We start from the raw sequence: 11,615 nt of genomic DNA, 5'->3' as shown, positions 1-11,615 counted from the left end.
CCAGACCCTCACACAGTGGATCTGGCTCCTAGGGAAGTGGGACCCTCAGCGTCTACAGAGTCTGCCCGGAGCAGCGGAAGAGGACGTCTTCCCAGTCCGGACAACCCCGCGCTCTTCCTGTGTCTTCCTGTAATTTGACTCTTGATTGCCGCCCTGAAGCGGGGCCCGGGGACCTTTGATCTCCCCGCCCCGGGACGCTGGGCCTGTGGTCTGGCTGATGAGTTTGCGGGGAGCAGCAGTCGCGCCATCCTGTGCGGGAGCCTCAGGCCCAAATTGATGTCAGGTTCCCGGCCGGGCGGAGTGTTACCTGGAGCTTTGAAGCTTGTAATGACTCCAGACCGTCTTCTCAAGTCAGCGGCTACAAATGTTAATAAAATTAAAGCCACCTGAGAGTTCAGCCTGGCAATCCTTTGAAAGCAAGTCTGTGCCGGGTTATTACCCTCAATTATCTAGTTGTCCACTCTCTTAGCTTGGGGTTAAACTCTTAACTCTTCCTTTGAAGTCATTATCCTTTTATCTATGACTGGACCAAGGAATTTTAGGACAATAATCAATGGAAACTTCATAAGAATAGAAAAGCGGGGATGGGGGGGAAAGGTGTGAATATCCCTTTAACTGTTGGCCTGCTCCGGGGAGGGGGTGGGGCAGGCGAGGGGCTGTGTCCCCAACTTGCAGGGGAAAAAGGAGGGGGACCCCTCTCCAGCATCCCAGTGAGTGAGGTTCAGCTCCTCTGAAAAATGAAGAAAAGGGATAATTTGGGGGCGACAGAGGTGCAGCCTTCATCAAAGGGGAAGGGAAAGTAATGAAGCAAAGAGACACAATTAAAGAGCGGGTTTAATCAGGGCTTTGATGTGTCCCGGTCCTGGCACTCCTCCAGGAAATGGCCTGTGAAGGGAGCTGATCCAGAGGCTGTGGGCCGGGGGCTTCTCCACCAGGAGGAGAGCCAGGCTCACCCAGGTCCTCACAGCAGGAGGACAAGAAATCACAACTTTCTTTTCTGCAAAAGTCCTTCTGGCCTCCCGGAGGCAGAAGCTCTTTCGGTATCATTATGCTGCCTCTCTCCCTGTTTAAAAAAAGAGACAGACACAGAGAGAGACAGACAGAGAGAGAGATGAGAGGCAGAGAGACGGAGGAGAAAAGAAAGACAGAAATAGGGGATGCTGACTAATGCTGGCGAGGTGTTTCATTTTCCTCTTCATTTAATCCCACTTGGGACACTTGTCTACACAGAAGAGATGAAAATGCTCAGGGGAAGAGCCTGTTGCTGAAGTTTCCAAAATGAAACACGCTGGATGCAGAAGCCGCCTCTCACCAGGAGCAGCTGCCCCGGCTAGACATTGCACACAAACACACACACACATGCCCACACGCATGTCCACACATGCACACAGACATGCACACACATGCAAGCACAGATACACACACATGAAAACATACTTGCACACACATGCACACATGTACGCAAGGCACACACACGCAGAACACCCCCCAAATGCATACACATGTGCACATACCCACCCACACGCAGCACACACACCCACATGCAGCACACACATGCGCACGCCCACATTTTGCCCTGTTACAACTCCCCCCTCCTCATTACAGAAAGAAATCTCAAGCTGCTGAGCTGCACACACATCTGGAAAGCACCCTCGTCCACGAGCCGGGCCCTGCCGGTGATCTGGGGCCACGGCCGCCCCCGCCCCGGCAGAGCCTCCGGGGCTGAGGTGGGGCGGGGCAGACCACCAGGCTGGCCCGGGGCTCTCTGAACCCCACTGGGGCTGCGCCTGGGGCTCTGAGTTTCAGGGAGGCAGTTGGGGGCCCCCGAGTCAGACCCGGGGAGCAACATCCTCACTTCTCGCGAGTCAGGCCCTCCTGACGGCAGGTGAGGGACACCCTGCGGCCTGCAGACCCCAACACTGTCACCAACAAGTCCACTGGAAATGAGCCTGTCTTGAGCTTGCATTTAAAAAATGCCTCTGTCTTAGGTTTTTATTTCTTCTACTTATACAGACTCTGCGAGCACTCTGGGAAAGAAAGGCAGCAGGTTTGCAAAGGAGAGAGAGAGGTTCACGTGAAGAGATGAGAATGCTTTCTACACCTTCTTCCGAGGCCGGCCCTTCTCTCCCAGGGACTGAACCCTTCTCTGAGAGAGGAAACCCCTTAGCGCCCCAGCCCTCATTCTCTTAGGTCACTCTCCACAGTTCGGATTAAAGGAGCCCAAGGGTCGCTCAGGAGCGCCAGCGGCTCTGGCTGTCCTGGCGTGACGGTGGGGTGGACAGCTGACCAGGGCCAGCCAATGCGGGGTCACAGAAACGAGGGGTCCTCGGGTGGGGGTGGGGGAAGGCCCCGGCTCCATCTGTGTGAACGCACACACATTTCTGCGTGAGCAGAGGTGTGGCGCGTCCTGGGATGCGTGTACATCTGCTCCCCATTAGCGTGGATGCTAAAGTTAGCTTAACAAAAAACAAACTCCTTCAAATCAAGTGTAATTATTCTAGATACATAAAAGCTGCTTTCTAATATGATTTGTACAGACCCTGGAGGAACTTCTACTTGAATTGGAGGGTTTCATTTGCTTTTTTTTTTTTTTGCCAGAACTACAACTGCTCAAACGTTTCTACTGTGAAGAAATAAAAGATGGAGAAAGCCCTGGAAGCCCGTATAGGCCCACATTAGGAACAGTAGTAATCTCGCCTCCTCTCTGCGGGATTTTCCATTTCCTGGTGGTTTTCTAATCTTTGCACGTTGGAAAGTAAAGATGCTTGGGGTTGTTTATAATATGAGGGGGGCAAAAACTTATGGTGGGCGTGGATTTTTTTTTAAAGCTTTAACATGCCCCAGGGTTATTCTAAAATACTTCTGAAAACATTCCGCTCAGTGTTCCCTCATCACAAAAGGAAGATTTGATAGGGAGTTCATTTCTAATTACTGGTTCTGAGAAGGTTTAATCCTGGCTTCTGATATGTAGATCTGCTGGGGGGAGGGGGCTGGGCAGGAATGGGCACTGGGGGGCTGGGGTCCTGGGAGTCCAGCTGGGGGACCTGGGGTCAGGGGTTAGCCGGATTCTTCACAGCTCTTATCCGTCCTTTCCGCTGGGATCTGCCAATAGTCCCCCTCTTATACCTTGCTACTTTCTTTATTAATGTGACGAACATTTCAGCAGCAGGAGGAAAACGGACGTTCATTACCAAGTGAAGCTAAACACGGATTCACCCAGGGCATTCTCTACAAGCTGCTGAGGGAGCCAAGCGAAAGGCTCTTCTTTCAAGCAGCTTTCAGAGGTGGGCGGCCGGGGCTGTAATGAGAGTAGGTGCCAGGAGCAGGCCCTACTGGAGGTGGTAGGTGCCAGGAGCAGGCCCTACTGAGGTGGCTTTGCTGGAGGCCACATTCTTTTAAACAAGCTTCCACCCGCCCCGGCCTCAAAGCAGAAACAGTTCTCAGTGTGCCTATCGGAGGCTGTGTTTTGGGGTGCTGTAGCCGCACCTGATACACCCGCCGATTGTCTTCCAGTAATGTTCTGTGTGCAGAGACCCAGATAAGAACAGACGGGGTCCTGTGGCCCCAAGACTGAAGTTTCCCAAGGGCAGGGCCCAGTCCCCACTGCACCCCCAGTCCTGGTGCGCCGTTGGTGGTAAGATGAGCTGTTTTGGGTGGTTGTGGGCACACTTGGCCCGCTGCGGACTCGCTCGGCCAGGAGAGGGGCAGGGCATGGAGGGCCACGGGGCCTCTGCTGTGCCAAGGTCGACCTGGCGGGGCTCCCAAATCCACATGAGCGGGCTTATCCAAGGATGGGCAGCTGTGGGAGCCAGGCTGGGCCACCACGTGCTCAACAGGGGCACCTACTGGTCAGGCCTGGGAGCGCAACCCGCTCCTATTAGACCCTGCTGCCAGCAGGCCCAAGGACAGGGGAGCAGGTTCGGAGGGTGGGGCCCCTGGGCTCTGGGAGCTGCAGAGAGGGGACGAGGGGAGACGCCAGGCTCTCAAGCTGCTGGCAGAAGGCCGCTGCCCCCCGCCCGGTGGAGCCTGGTCTGTGGGGTGGCTCTGCTCACCAGCACTTGTGACCCTCCTGCTCCCACCCACGCAGGTCATCCTGTCCGGGCTCCATGGCCCATCGCAAACGTGTGACAGACCAGGGCGACTGCGGGGAAAATGGGCCGGGCTGAGAGGAGATCAGTCACTGCCTTGATGCCGGATCAGAGTTGGGGGGGGGGGGTCCCTTCCCACCAGGGCGACAGCAGAGGACGTCAGAGGGGAACGGACTCATGTTATAGGATCTCTGCCTACTGTCTCTCACCTGCCTTTGCTCTAGGGAGGGGCCAGCGTGCAGCTGACCCCATGAGGCCCTGTGTGTGTTTACACAAGCCCTCAGTGAACACCCGCCGTGTGCAAGGGTGCTGTGCTCGGGGCGAGTGGGGGACTGGTCCTCCCTGTCAACAGGGCCGGGTTGCGGGCCCCACACAGATACTAGTGTCCGCAAGCGCTCAGACCCTGACGACAGCGAAGTCAGGGCGGCCCTCTGTGTCCATTTAGGTTCTGAACTCGCGGGTCCCATGGGCAGCTCCGAAGCAGCCATTGCGTCTCTGTGCCCCCCTTGTGTCAGGGCCATCTGAGCAGCCCACTGGCACGGACCACTGGCCAGCCCCGTGAAATCCTTGGTCTCTTAGTTTCTTCCAGTCTAAAGCGAAGGGCTAGACCAGATCATCCACAGTCCACAGTCAGACTCTGAGCGTCGTGCTCCACCTGGAGAGCAGGGAGCCGCCCTCACTCTGGAAGAGGCGGTGCAGGTGGAGTGGCGGTCATGCCTGTGCTCACAGTCGCAGGCGCCACATCAGCACCGCACACACACAGCTGTCTCCCTCATCAAAAGCCTGGGAGCTTCAGCAGGTTGGTTCCTTCCGCTTCTGGCAGGCTCCCCGTTAGAACTGCCAGAGCTCGCAGGCCTGGGTGCCAGGAGTGTCCCCGACACCAAGGAAACAGGGGGACACGACAGTCCGTCCTGTCTTCTCTGAGCACCCCCCAAGGGTGGGATGGAGCCGGGCCATTTGAGGAGGAAGAATAGAGAGATGCAGAGTGCCTTTTCCAGGACAGTCGTTGATGGCAACCCTTCCCTCAAGCTCCAAGTCACCCTAAGGCTGGCTCCTCGTCAGAAGCTTCGTGGGCACATCTTTAGAGGAGATGATCTGGCATGAGCCTTAGTGTCTTAACATTTTTATAATTATTATTTCTCCATTTATATGAAAATATCTTCCCTGCCAACCTGATTTACTGGTAGGTCTTCTGTTGTTTGGAAAAAAACAAACAGGGAGAGAGGTTGTTTGGAACAGTTTGAAATATCTTTAAGGGAAGACTCAGATCATCCACTCAACCAAATAGGAGTCAACTCCCCTACAAATAACTTACAAAAACTTCTTTGGAGTATGACATTTTCAAAGTAAAATTCCTTTCTTTTTTCAAAAATACCACAAGCAATGCATTGAGTTCAGGGAATATTGGGCCAATCTACAATTTTTAGACTTAACCTTTCTTCTTCTTTTTTAATGTCTTGCAAAAACATGCTTGGAACTCTTCAGAAAAGCCTTTTCAGCTTGCAAGTTTGAGAAAGAGTCTTAACTGACAAAATTCTTGGTTCTTAGCTTCCTTGTGTCTTCCCTTGTCCCTTCCCTGGTTCAGGAGAAAAAAGATCGTTGCCCATTTGTTCACCAAACCTTTCACCAGGTTGGGAAGGGCCAGGCCCCAGCGCTGACTGCTGGCTTCTAGTGGCCATACCTCCTAAGTAACTCATCGTTAACGCATAGCTTCTTGAGCCATTCAAAGTGAGAATCCCCAAACTGTGCTTATGGTAGAAAAATGATATCAATCGTACTCCCACCCCACCCGCGTCAGGGCACATCAGCATTGTAAAGTCAGTTCTGACAAAGAAATGGGGAATCTATCTACAGAGCAGCACTGGCAGCTTGTCAGCATGAGACTCTTACTATTAAAAAGGTGTCCACGAGACACTTGTTAGAACGGGAGAGCTGGTGGTACTCTGGGTACGACGTCCTTTGGGCCGAGAAAAAAATCACCATCTTGTTCTATTTTTCCTGAAGCCAGAGAAGCCCTCCCAGCCCAGACAGCAGCCCCTAACTTGCTTTCTTTTTCCTGGCATGTGTTTTATTAACCATTTTCTCTGTTACTCGCTCTCGATGGCTCAGTGGGTAGCATCATTCTTAGGAGGTGAGCACGTCCTGGGAGATGCTGAGTGGGGGCAGAAATGCACACACGCTCCCTGCCCAGCGCAGCAGGAAAAGCCCCTCTGTGGTCCTGCCTGGTGCATCTGCAGTGGGTTCCAGCCAGTCTGGAGCGCTCGGGCCTCATGACAACATGCGCTGTCAAGGAATGCAGCTGGCAACAGGCTGGCGGTTTGCAGAGTGATTAATATTTCGGTTTCCCAGCCAAGGCCAGGCGGCTGCTCACCACGTCTCTGCCCCCGTCCCGCGACAGGCTCCCAGCCCAAATGCGACAGTGTTGGGGGGGTGCTGTCTCGGAGGCCGCAGGAACAGCCTGCGTCACACCGTCTCAGGTACCAGCCTGGGCTTCAGTTCAGCCCGTGACCCGAGTTCCCACCAGAGCTGCGCTACCGTCCCGAGAGTGAAGTTGGAGGCCCATGCCCTTGTTGCAGTCGATTGGAGCTCTTCTCCGGGGCTGGTGCCTCTCTGTACGTCCAGGGCCTAGGTCGGTCTCAGGATACTAGCGGTTTGTAAATTTTCCCTTGTTTTTAACAAATGAAAAACAAACAAACAAAAGGTCCTTCAGCTGTCCACTAATTCAGCTGGCCAGCTGAATCCCCAAGGTCACGGCTTTGGGCCCAACGGGACTCAGCTCGGCAATTTCCCGGTGTTGTGAACCTGGGCAGGGCCCTGCCCCACTCGTCCCAGCTGAGGCCCGAGGACACCCCCAGACGCCCGCAGCACAGCTTCCCTTCCGTCTGCTAGCCCCATCCCCCCTTGCAGAAACACAAGGGCCTGGGTGCTTGTCCTTCTGCGGTGCCCTGGATGAAGGTCTCCAAACTCTGTCCCCAAGGAATCTGTGGGCAGCGTGCTCACTTCTGAGGGGTGAGACAGTGGGGGTTAAATCTCACGCCGAGGGGCTGGGGGTGGCTGCTCTCAGCCGCTCCCCTCTCGTGACTCTGGCTGACTCCACAAGGACATGTGTCACTGGTCACCAGGAGGTCACCACAATCCCCAGGGCACCAGGCAAGATGCTGCCACTGAGGGTGGCCCTCTGCATCGGCCACGTGTGTTGTAGGTTCTGCTTTTTCAAGATGGAGCTGTGAAATGAAGTTTGAGAAGTCCAATTGATGTGCAATTAGAAAAATTTCATCTTACCCTCTTGTCTCTTTGGTCATTCAGTTCAGTTCAGTTCAGTCACTCAGTCGTGTCCGACTCTTTGTGACCCCACGAATCACAGCACACCAGGCCTCCCTGTCTATCACCAACTCCCAGAGTTCACTCAGACTCACGTCCATTGAGTCAGTGATGCCATCCAGCCATCTCATCCTCTTGTCGTCCCCTTCTCCTCCTGCCCTCAATCCCTCCCAGCATCAGTCTTTTCCAATGAGTCAACTCTTCGCATGAGGTGGCCTAAGTACTGGAGTTTCAGCTTCAGCATCATTCCCTCCAAAGAAATCCCAGGGCTGATCTCCTTCAGAATGGACTGGTTGGATCTCCTTGCAGTCCAAGGGACTCTCAAGACTCTTCTCCAACACCACAGTTCAAAAGCATCAATTCTTTGGCGCTCAGCCTTCTTCACAGTCCAACTCTCACATCCATACATGACCACAGGAAAAACCATAGCCTTGACTAGACGGACCTTTGTTGGCAAAGTAATGTCTCTGCTTTTGAATATGCTATCTAGGTTGGTCATAACTTTCCTTCCAAGGAGTAAGCGTCTTTTAATTTCATGGCTGCAGTCACCATCTGCAGTGATTTTGGAGCCCAAAAAAATAAAGTCTGACACTGTTTCCCCATCTATTTGCCATGAAGTGATGGGACCAGATGCCATGATCTTCATTTTCTGAATGTTGAGCTTTAAGCCACTCTCCACTTTCACTTTCATCAAGAGGCTTTTGAGTTCCTCTTCACTTTCGGCCATAAGGATGGTGTCATCTGCATATCTTAGGTTATTGATATTTCTCCCGGCAATCTTGATTCCAGCTTGTGTTTCTTCCAGTCCAGCGTTTCTCATGATGTACTCTGCATATAATTAAATAACCAGGGTGATAATATACAGCCTTGACGTACTCCTTTTCCTATTTGGAACCAGTCTGTTGTTCCATGTCCAGTTCTAACTGTTGCTTCTTGACCTGCATACAGATTTCTCAAGAGGCAGGTCAGGTGGTCTGGTATTCCCATCTCTTTCAGAATTTTCCACAGTCTATTGTGATCCACACAGTCAAAGGCTTTGGCACAGTCAACAAAGCAGAAATAGATGTTTTTCTGGAACTCTCTTGCTTTTTCCATGATCCAGTGGACGTTCGCAATTTGATCTCTGGTTCCTCTGCCTTTTCTAAAACCATTAGGAAGACAAAAAGACTTGGCAGTGTAATGGGATCCTTCTTCAATTGAATGGGTTTATAAGTTTCTGTCAAGTCTGGTGCAGGGTCCTCGCAGGGATCCGTGTCTGGGCCACGTGTTAGAACAACCCGGAGCCTTCTAAGCATCCGCGGGCCCCAGCCCCTGCCCGGGTGTTCTGTCAGACCCGTCTGCCTGGGCCACAGATCTGGGCGTGTCTCGGAGAGCTTCTCAGATGATTCTGGTGTGTGACCCAGGTGAGGGCCACCATCCACTCTCCCTGGCTCTGGGAGAGTCCTCTCCCACTGGCCGGGCTAGAGCTCCTGCGCCCCCGGCATTGCTCCCCTGTGAAGGGCCCGGCGGCCTCCTCCTCCACCTGGGAAGGGCCCGGCGGCCTCCTCCTCCACCTGGGAAGGGCCCGGCGGCCTCCTCCTCCTCCTCCGCCTGTGAGGCCCCGGCGGCCTCCTCCTCCACCTGGGAAGGGCCCAGCGGCCGCCTCCTCCTCCACCTGGGAAGGACCCAGCGGCCTCCTCCTCCTCCGCCTGTGAAGAGCCTCGCAGCCTCCTCCTCTACCTGTGCGGGCTTAGTGGCCTCCTCCAGCTCCGCCTGTGAGAGCCTGGCGCCGGCCTCCTCCTCCACGTGTGAGAGGAGCCGAGGCAGCTCCGCCCCGGGAACAGGGAGAGCTCGGGGAGGAACGCGGGTGTGGCGGCCCTCGGAACACGGCTGAGTCCTACGCGGACTGAGCGTTTTTGGTTCAAAGCTGGCCTGCTTCTTGATGGCCCAGGTCTCCCGAGGAACTGCTCGCACCCCCTTTATCCAACCTACATGCGACCACGGGAGGGGTGAGAGCTTCTGGCTTTTTTGGAGGTGACCCTTTCCCCTGGGAGCCCCGAGGGTTCAGGAGCTGCAGCCCCCAAGACACGATCTGCTTATCAAGCCATCTTGGAGCATTTTATTTCAAGCGAAAACAGAGCTGGGACGTTCTGAAGACAAAGAGACCCAAACGTGGGGATGAGGCTCTGCTTCCTTCTCTCGCGCGGGGTCTCCCGGGCGGCCCTGGGCCCAGCAACTCACGCCCCTCAGCCCTGCTTCCGTCCTCTTCAGATGGAAAATGGACCCGGCCACGGGGCGCGTCAGGGTCTCTCTGAAGGCGTCCGTTTTCATCCGGCCCCACATGAGGCTCCCTGGCTGGATGTGGAGGAGCCTCGGGGTCTTCATTCTCCGCGTGCTCAGTTCTAGTCGCCTGTGTCCTGAGATTCCGTCACAGCGTCTTGAAGTGACAAAGCCCGTGAGACACCGATTGCATGAGGCAATCTCTCCGTCTCCCTCTTGCCTCCCTGGTGCCCCTGTTGGAAGACTCGCAAGAGTGAGGCCCTGCTGTCCCCAGGGATGGGAGGTCTGTTTCAGACACTTCAGGTAACGGGAAGGAAGTGAAGTCCAGAGAGAGAGGATTTCCTCCTTTGGGTTCAGCGAGGCCTGAGGGTTCAGGAGGCATCTTCCTCAGGGACCCCTCGGCCACTGCCTGGAGGGTGGACGGGGGAAGCCTGAGACCTGCAGGTGGTGCCGGGGTCCTGGCTCCCAGCCCCTCACGCCCCTCACACGTCGCCCCAGAGCAGACGCTTGTGTGCCTCACTCTGGGGACTCTGGCAAGTGCTGCTCTTCTAGAAAGTGTCTTATCAGGTGGTTTATGAAATGAAGCTTCCATGCCTGGGAGCACCTCTTCAGACAGACACCGTTGCCAGGACAACCAAGGGCTGGACTTTCTGCATCAGGAGGCATGCAGAGAAATTAGGAAATGGACCTTGGCCGATCATGACAACAGTAAGAAAAGCAAGCTTGATTCATCTCAGCGGAGTGGTCGGTGCGTCCGTGCTCCTGGCGTGTGTGGGTGCGGGGTGGGGAGGAGAGCAAACCAGGGGGAAGGTGGGCTTTGAAACCAAAAGCCTGGGTTCTGGACCCAGTCTGCTCACTGGGGAGCCAATCTGTGATCTCAGAATAATCACGTTTGATCTCAGAAAATCATTCAAACCCTAAATCATAAATTTTCCATTTTGAAGGTTTTTTCTTCATGGGTGGAGTTGGATGAGCTTTCTTAAACTATGAGTTCAATGACATTGGACAGAAAAAGGTGTCTTCGTGTCAACATTTCTCATTACTCCAAGGGCCTTGGAACTGTGTTCAATATCTGGGTCATCTCTAGAGAATCGTAACGGGGGGTGTGAAGGGGTGAGTGCTCGGGGAGATGGGCTCTTTTGGTCCCTTTCATAACTTTTCTGTAGAATTCTAGGATGCTTCTGAGCAGGCTCATCAAACGTTCTTCTGTACATTGACATCAAACCAACAAGCTTGTTCCCAGAAGTGCTGAGGCCTGCTTTGGTGGTGTGGAAAAGCTTCCTATTCTTGGGTGTTTAGCAGAGAGATGCCCAAAACACTGCTGGATTTGGGGCATATAAACTCACTGCCTCTGATGAGGGGCCTCAGATTTCTCCCTACTTTATAAATGAGCCTGTCACATTCTCTTATAACCTAGGAGCTGGCTCTATGTGTACTTCAAATGCTTTTTGTATTTTTCAAAACCGTGCTTACAACTAAATAAGAAGTCTTCCTTTTGCTGAAATGCTTTATTTCTAAAATGTGGCCTCTCTCTCCTTTTGTCCATTCCAGAATCAATGCGTCACTTCTGCTTTTCTTACAAACAGTGAAACGTGGAGACATTTTATTACTCTGTGAATTTTTTAAAAGAAGTGTTGCAAAAAAGATCTTTTTTTTTCCTAAGTTGCAAATGGAGTCAGAGGAAACCTGGCAGCCTTGACCTTGAATGGGTAGATGGTCCACGCTGCTGACTCAGGCCATTGTCAGTCTGTGTTTGGATGGCTGGCGGTCTACTCAGGTGAAGAGACGACGTCATGGCAGGGAGGGGACCCAGACAGGCTGCTCACGGCAGCTGCAGGTGGCGTTTCTCTGTCCAGATGGCCTCAGTGATTTCTGACTTGTGACTTCTGTATCTCAATCCCACCACCTGTTTGATACTCTCGTAATCGTTTTTTCTTGTCTGTTTAT

At 53.7% G+C, this 11,615-nt stretch overlaps 1 long non-coding RNA gene across 1 annotated transcript; it reads left to right on the top strand.

Moving 5' to 3' along the window:
* Positions 1-10,278: 10,278 nt before the first annotated feature.
* LOC123465541 lies at positions 10,279-11,359 on the top strand. The gene is made up of 3 exons (XR_006640735.1): positions 10,279-10,416; positions 10,613-10,781; positions 11,220-11,359. It is a non-coding gene; the product is annotated as an uncharacterized LOC123465541 (long non-coding RNA).
* The last annotated feature ends 256 nt before the right edge of the window (positions 11,360-11,615 follow it).

The sequence above is a fragment of the Bubalus bubalis genome, chromosome 3, assembly GCF_019923935.1.
Source record: "Bubalus bubalis isolate 160015118507 breed Murrah chromosome 3, NDDB_SH_1, whole genome shotgun sequence".
Lineage (NCBI taxonomy): Eukaryota > Metazoa > Chordata > Mammalia > Artiodactyla > Bovidae > Bubalus > Bubalus bubalis.
This window is presented reverse-complemented; position numbering and strand designations above follow the sequence as displayed.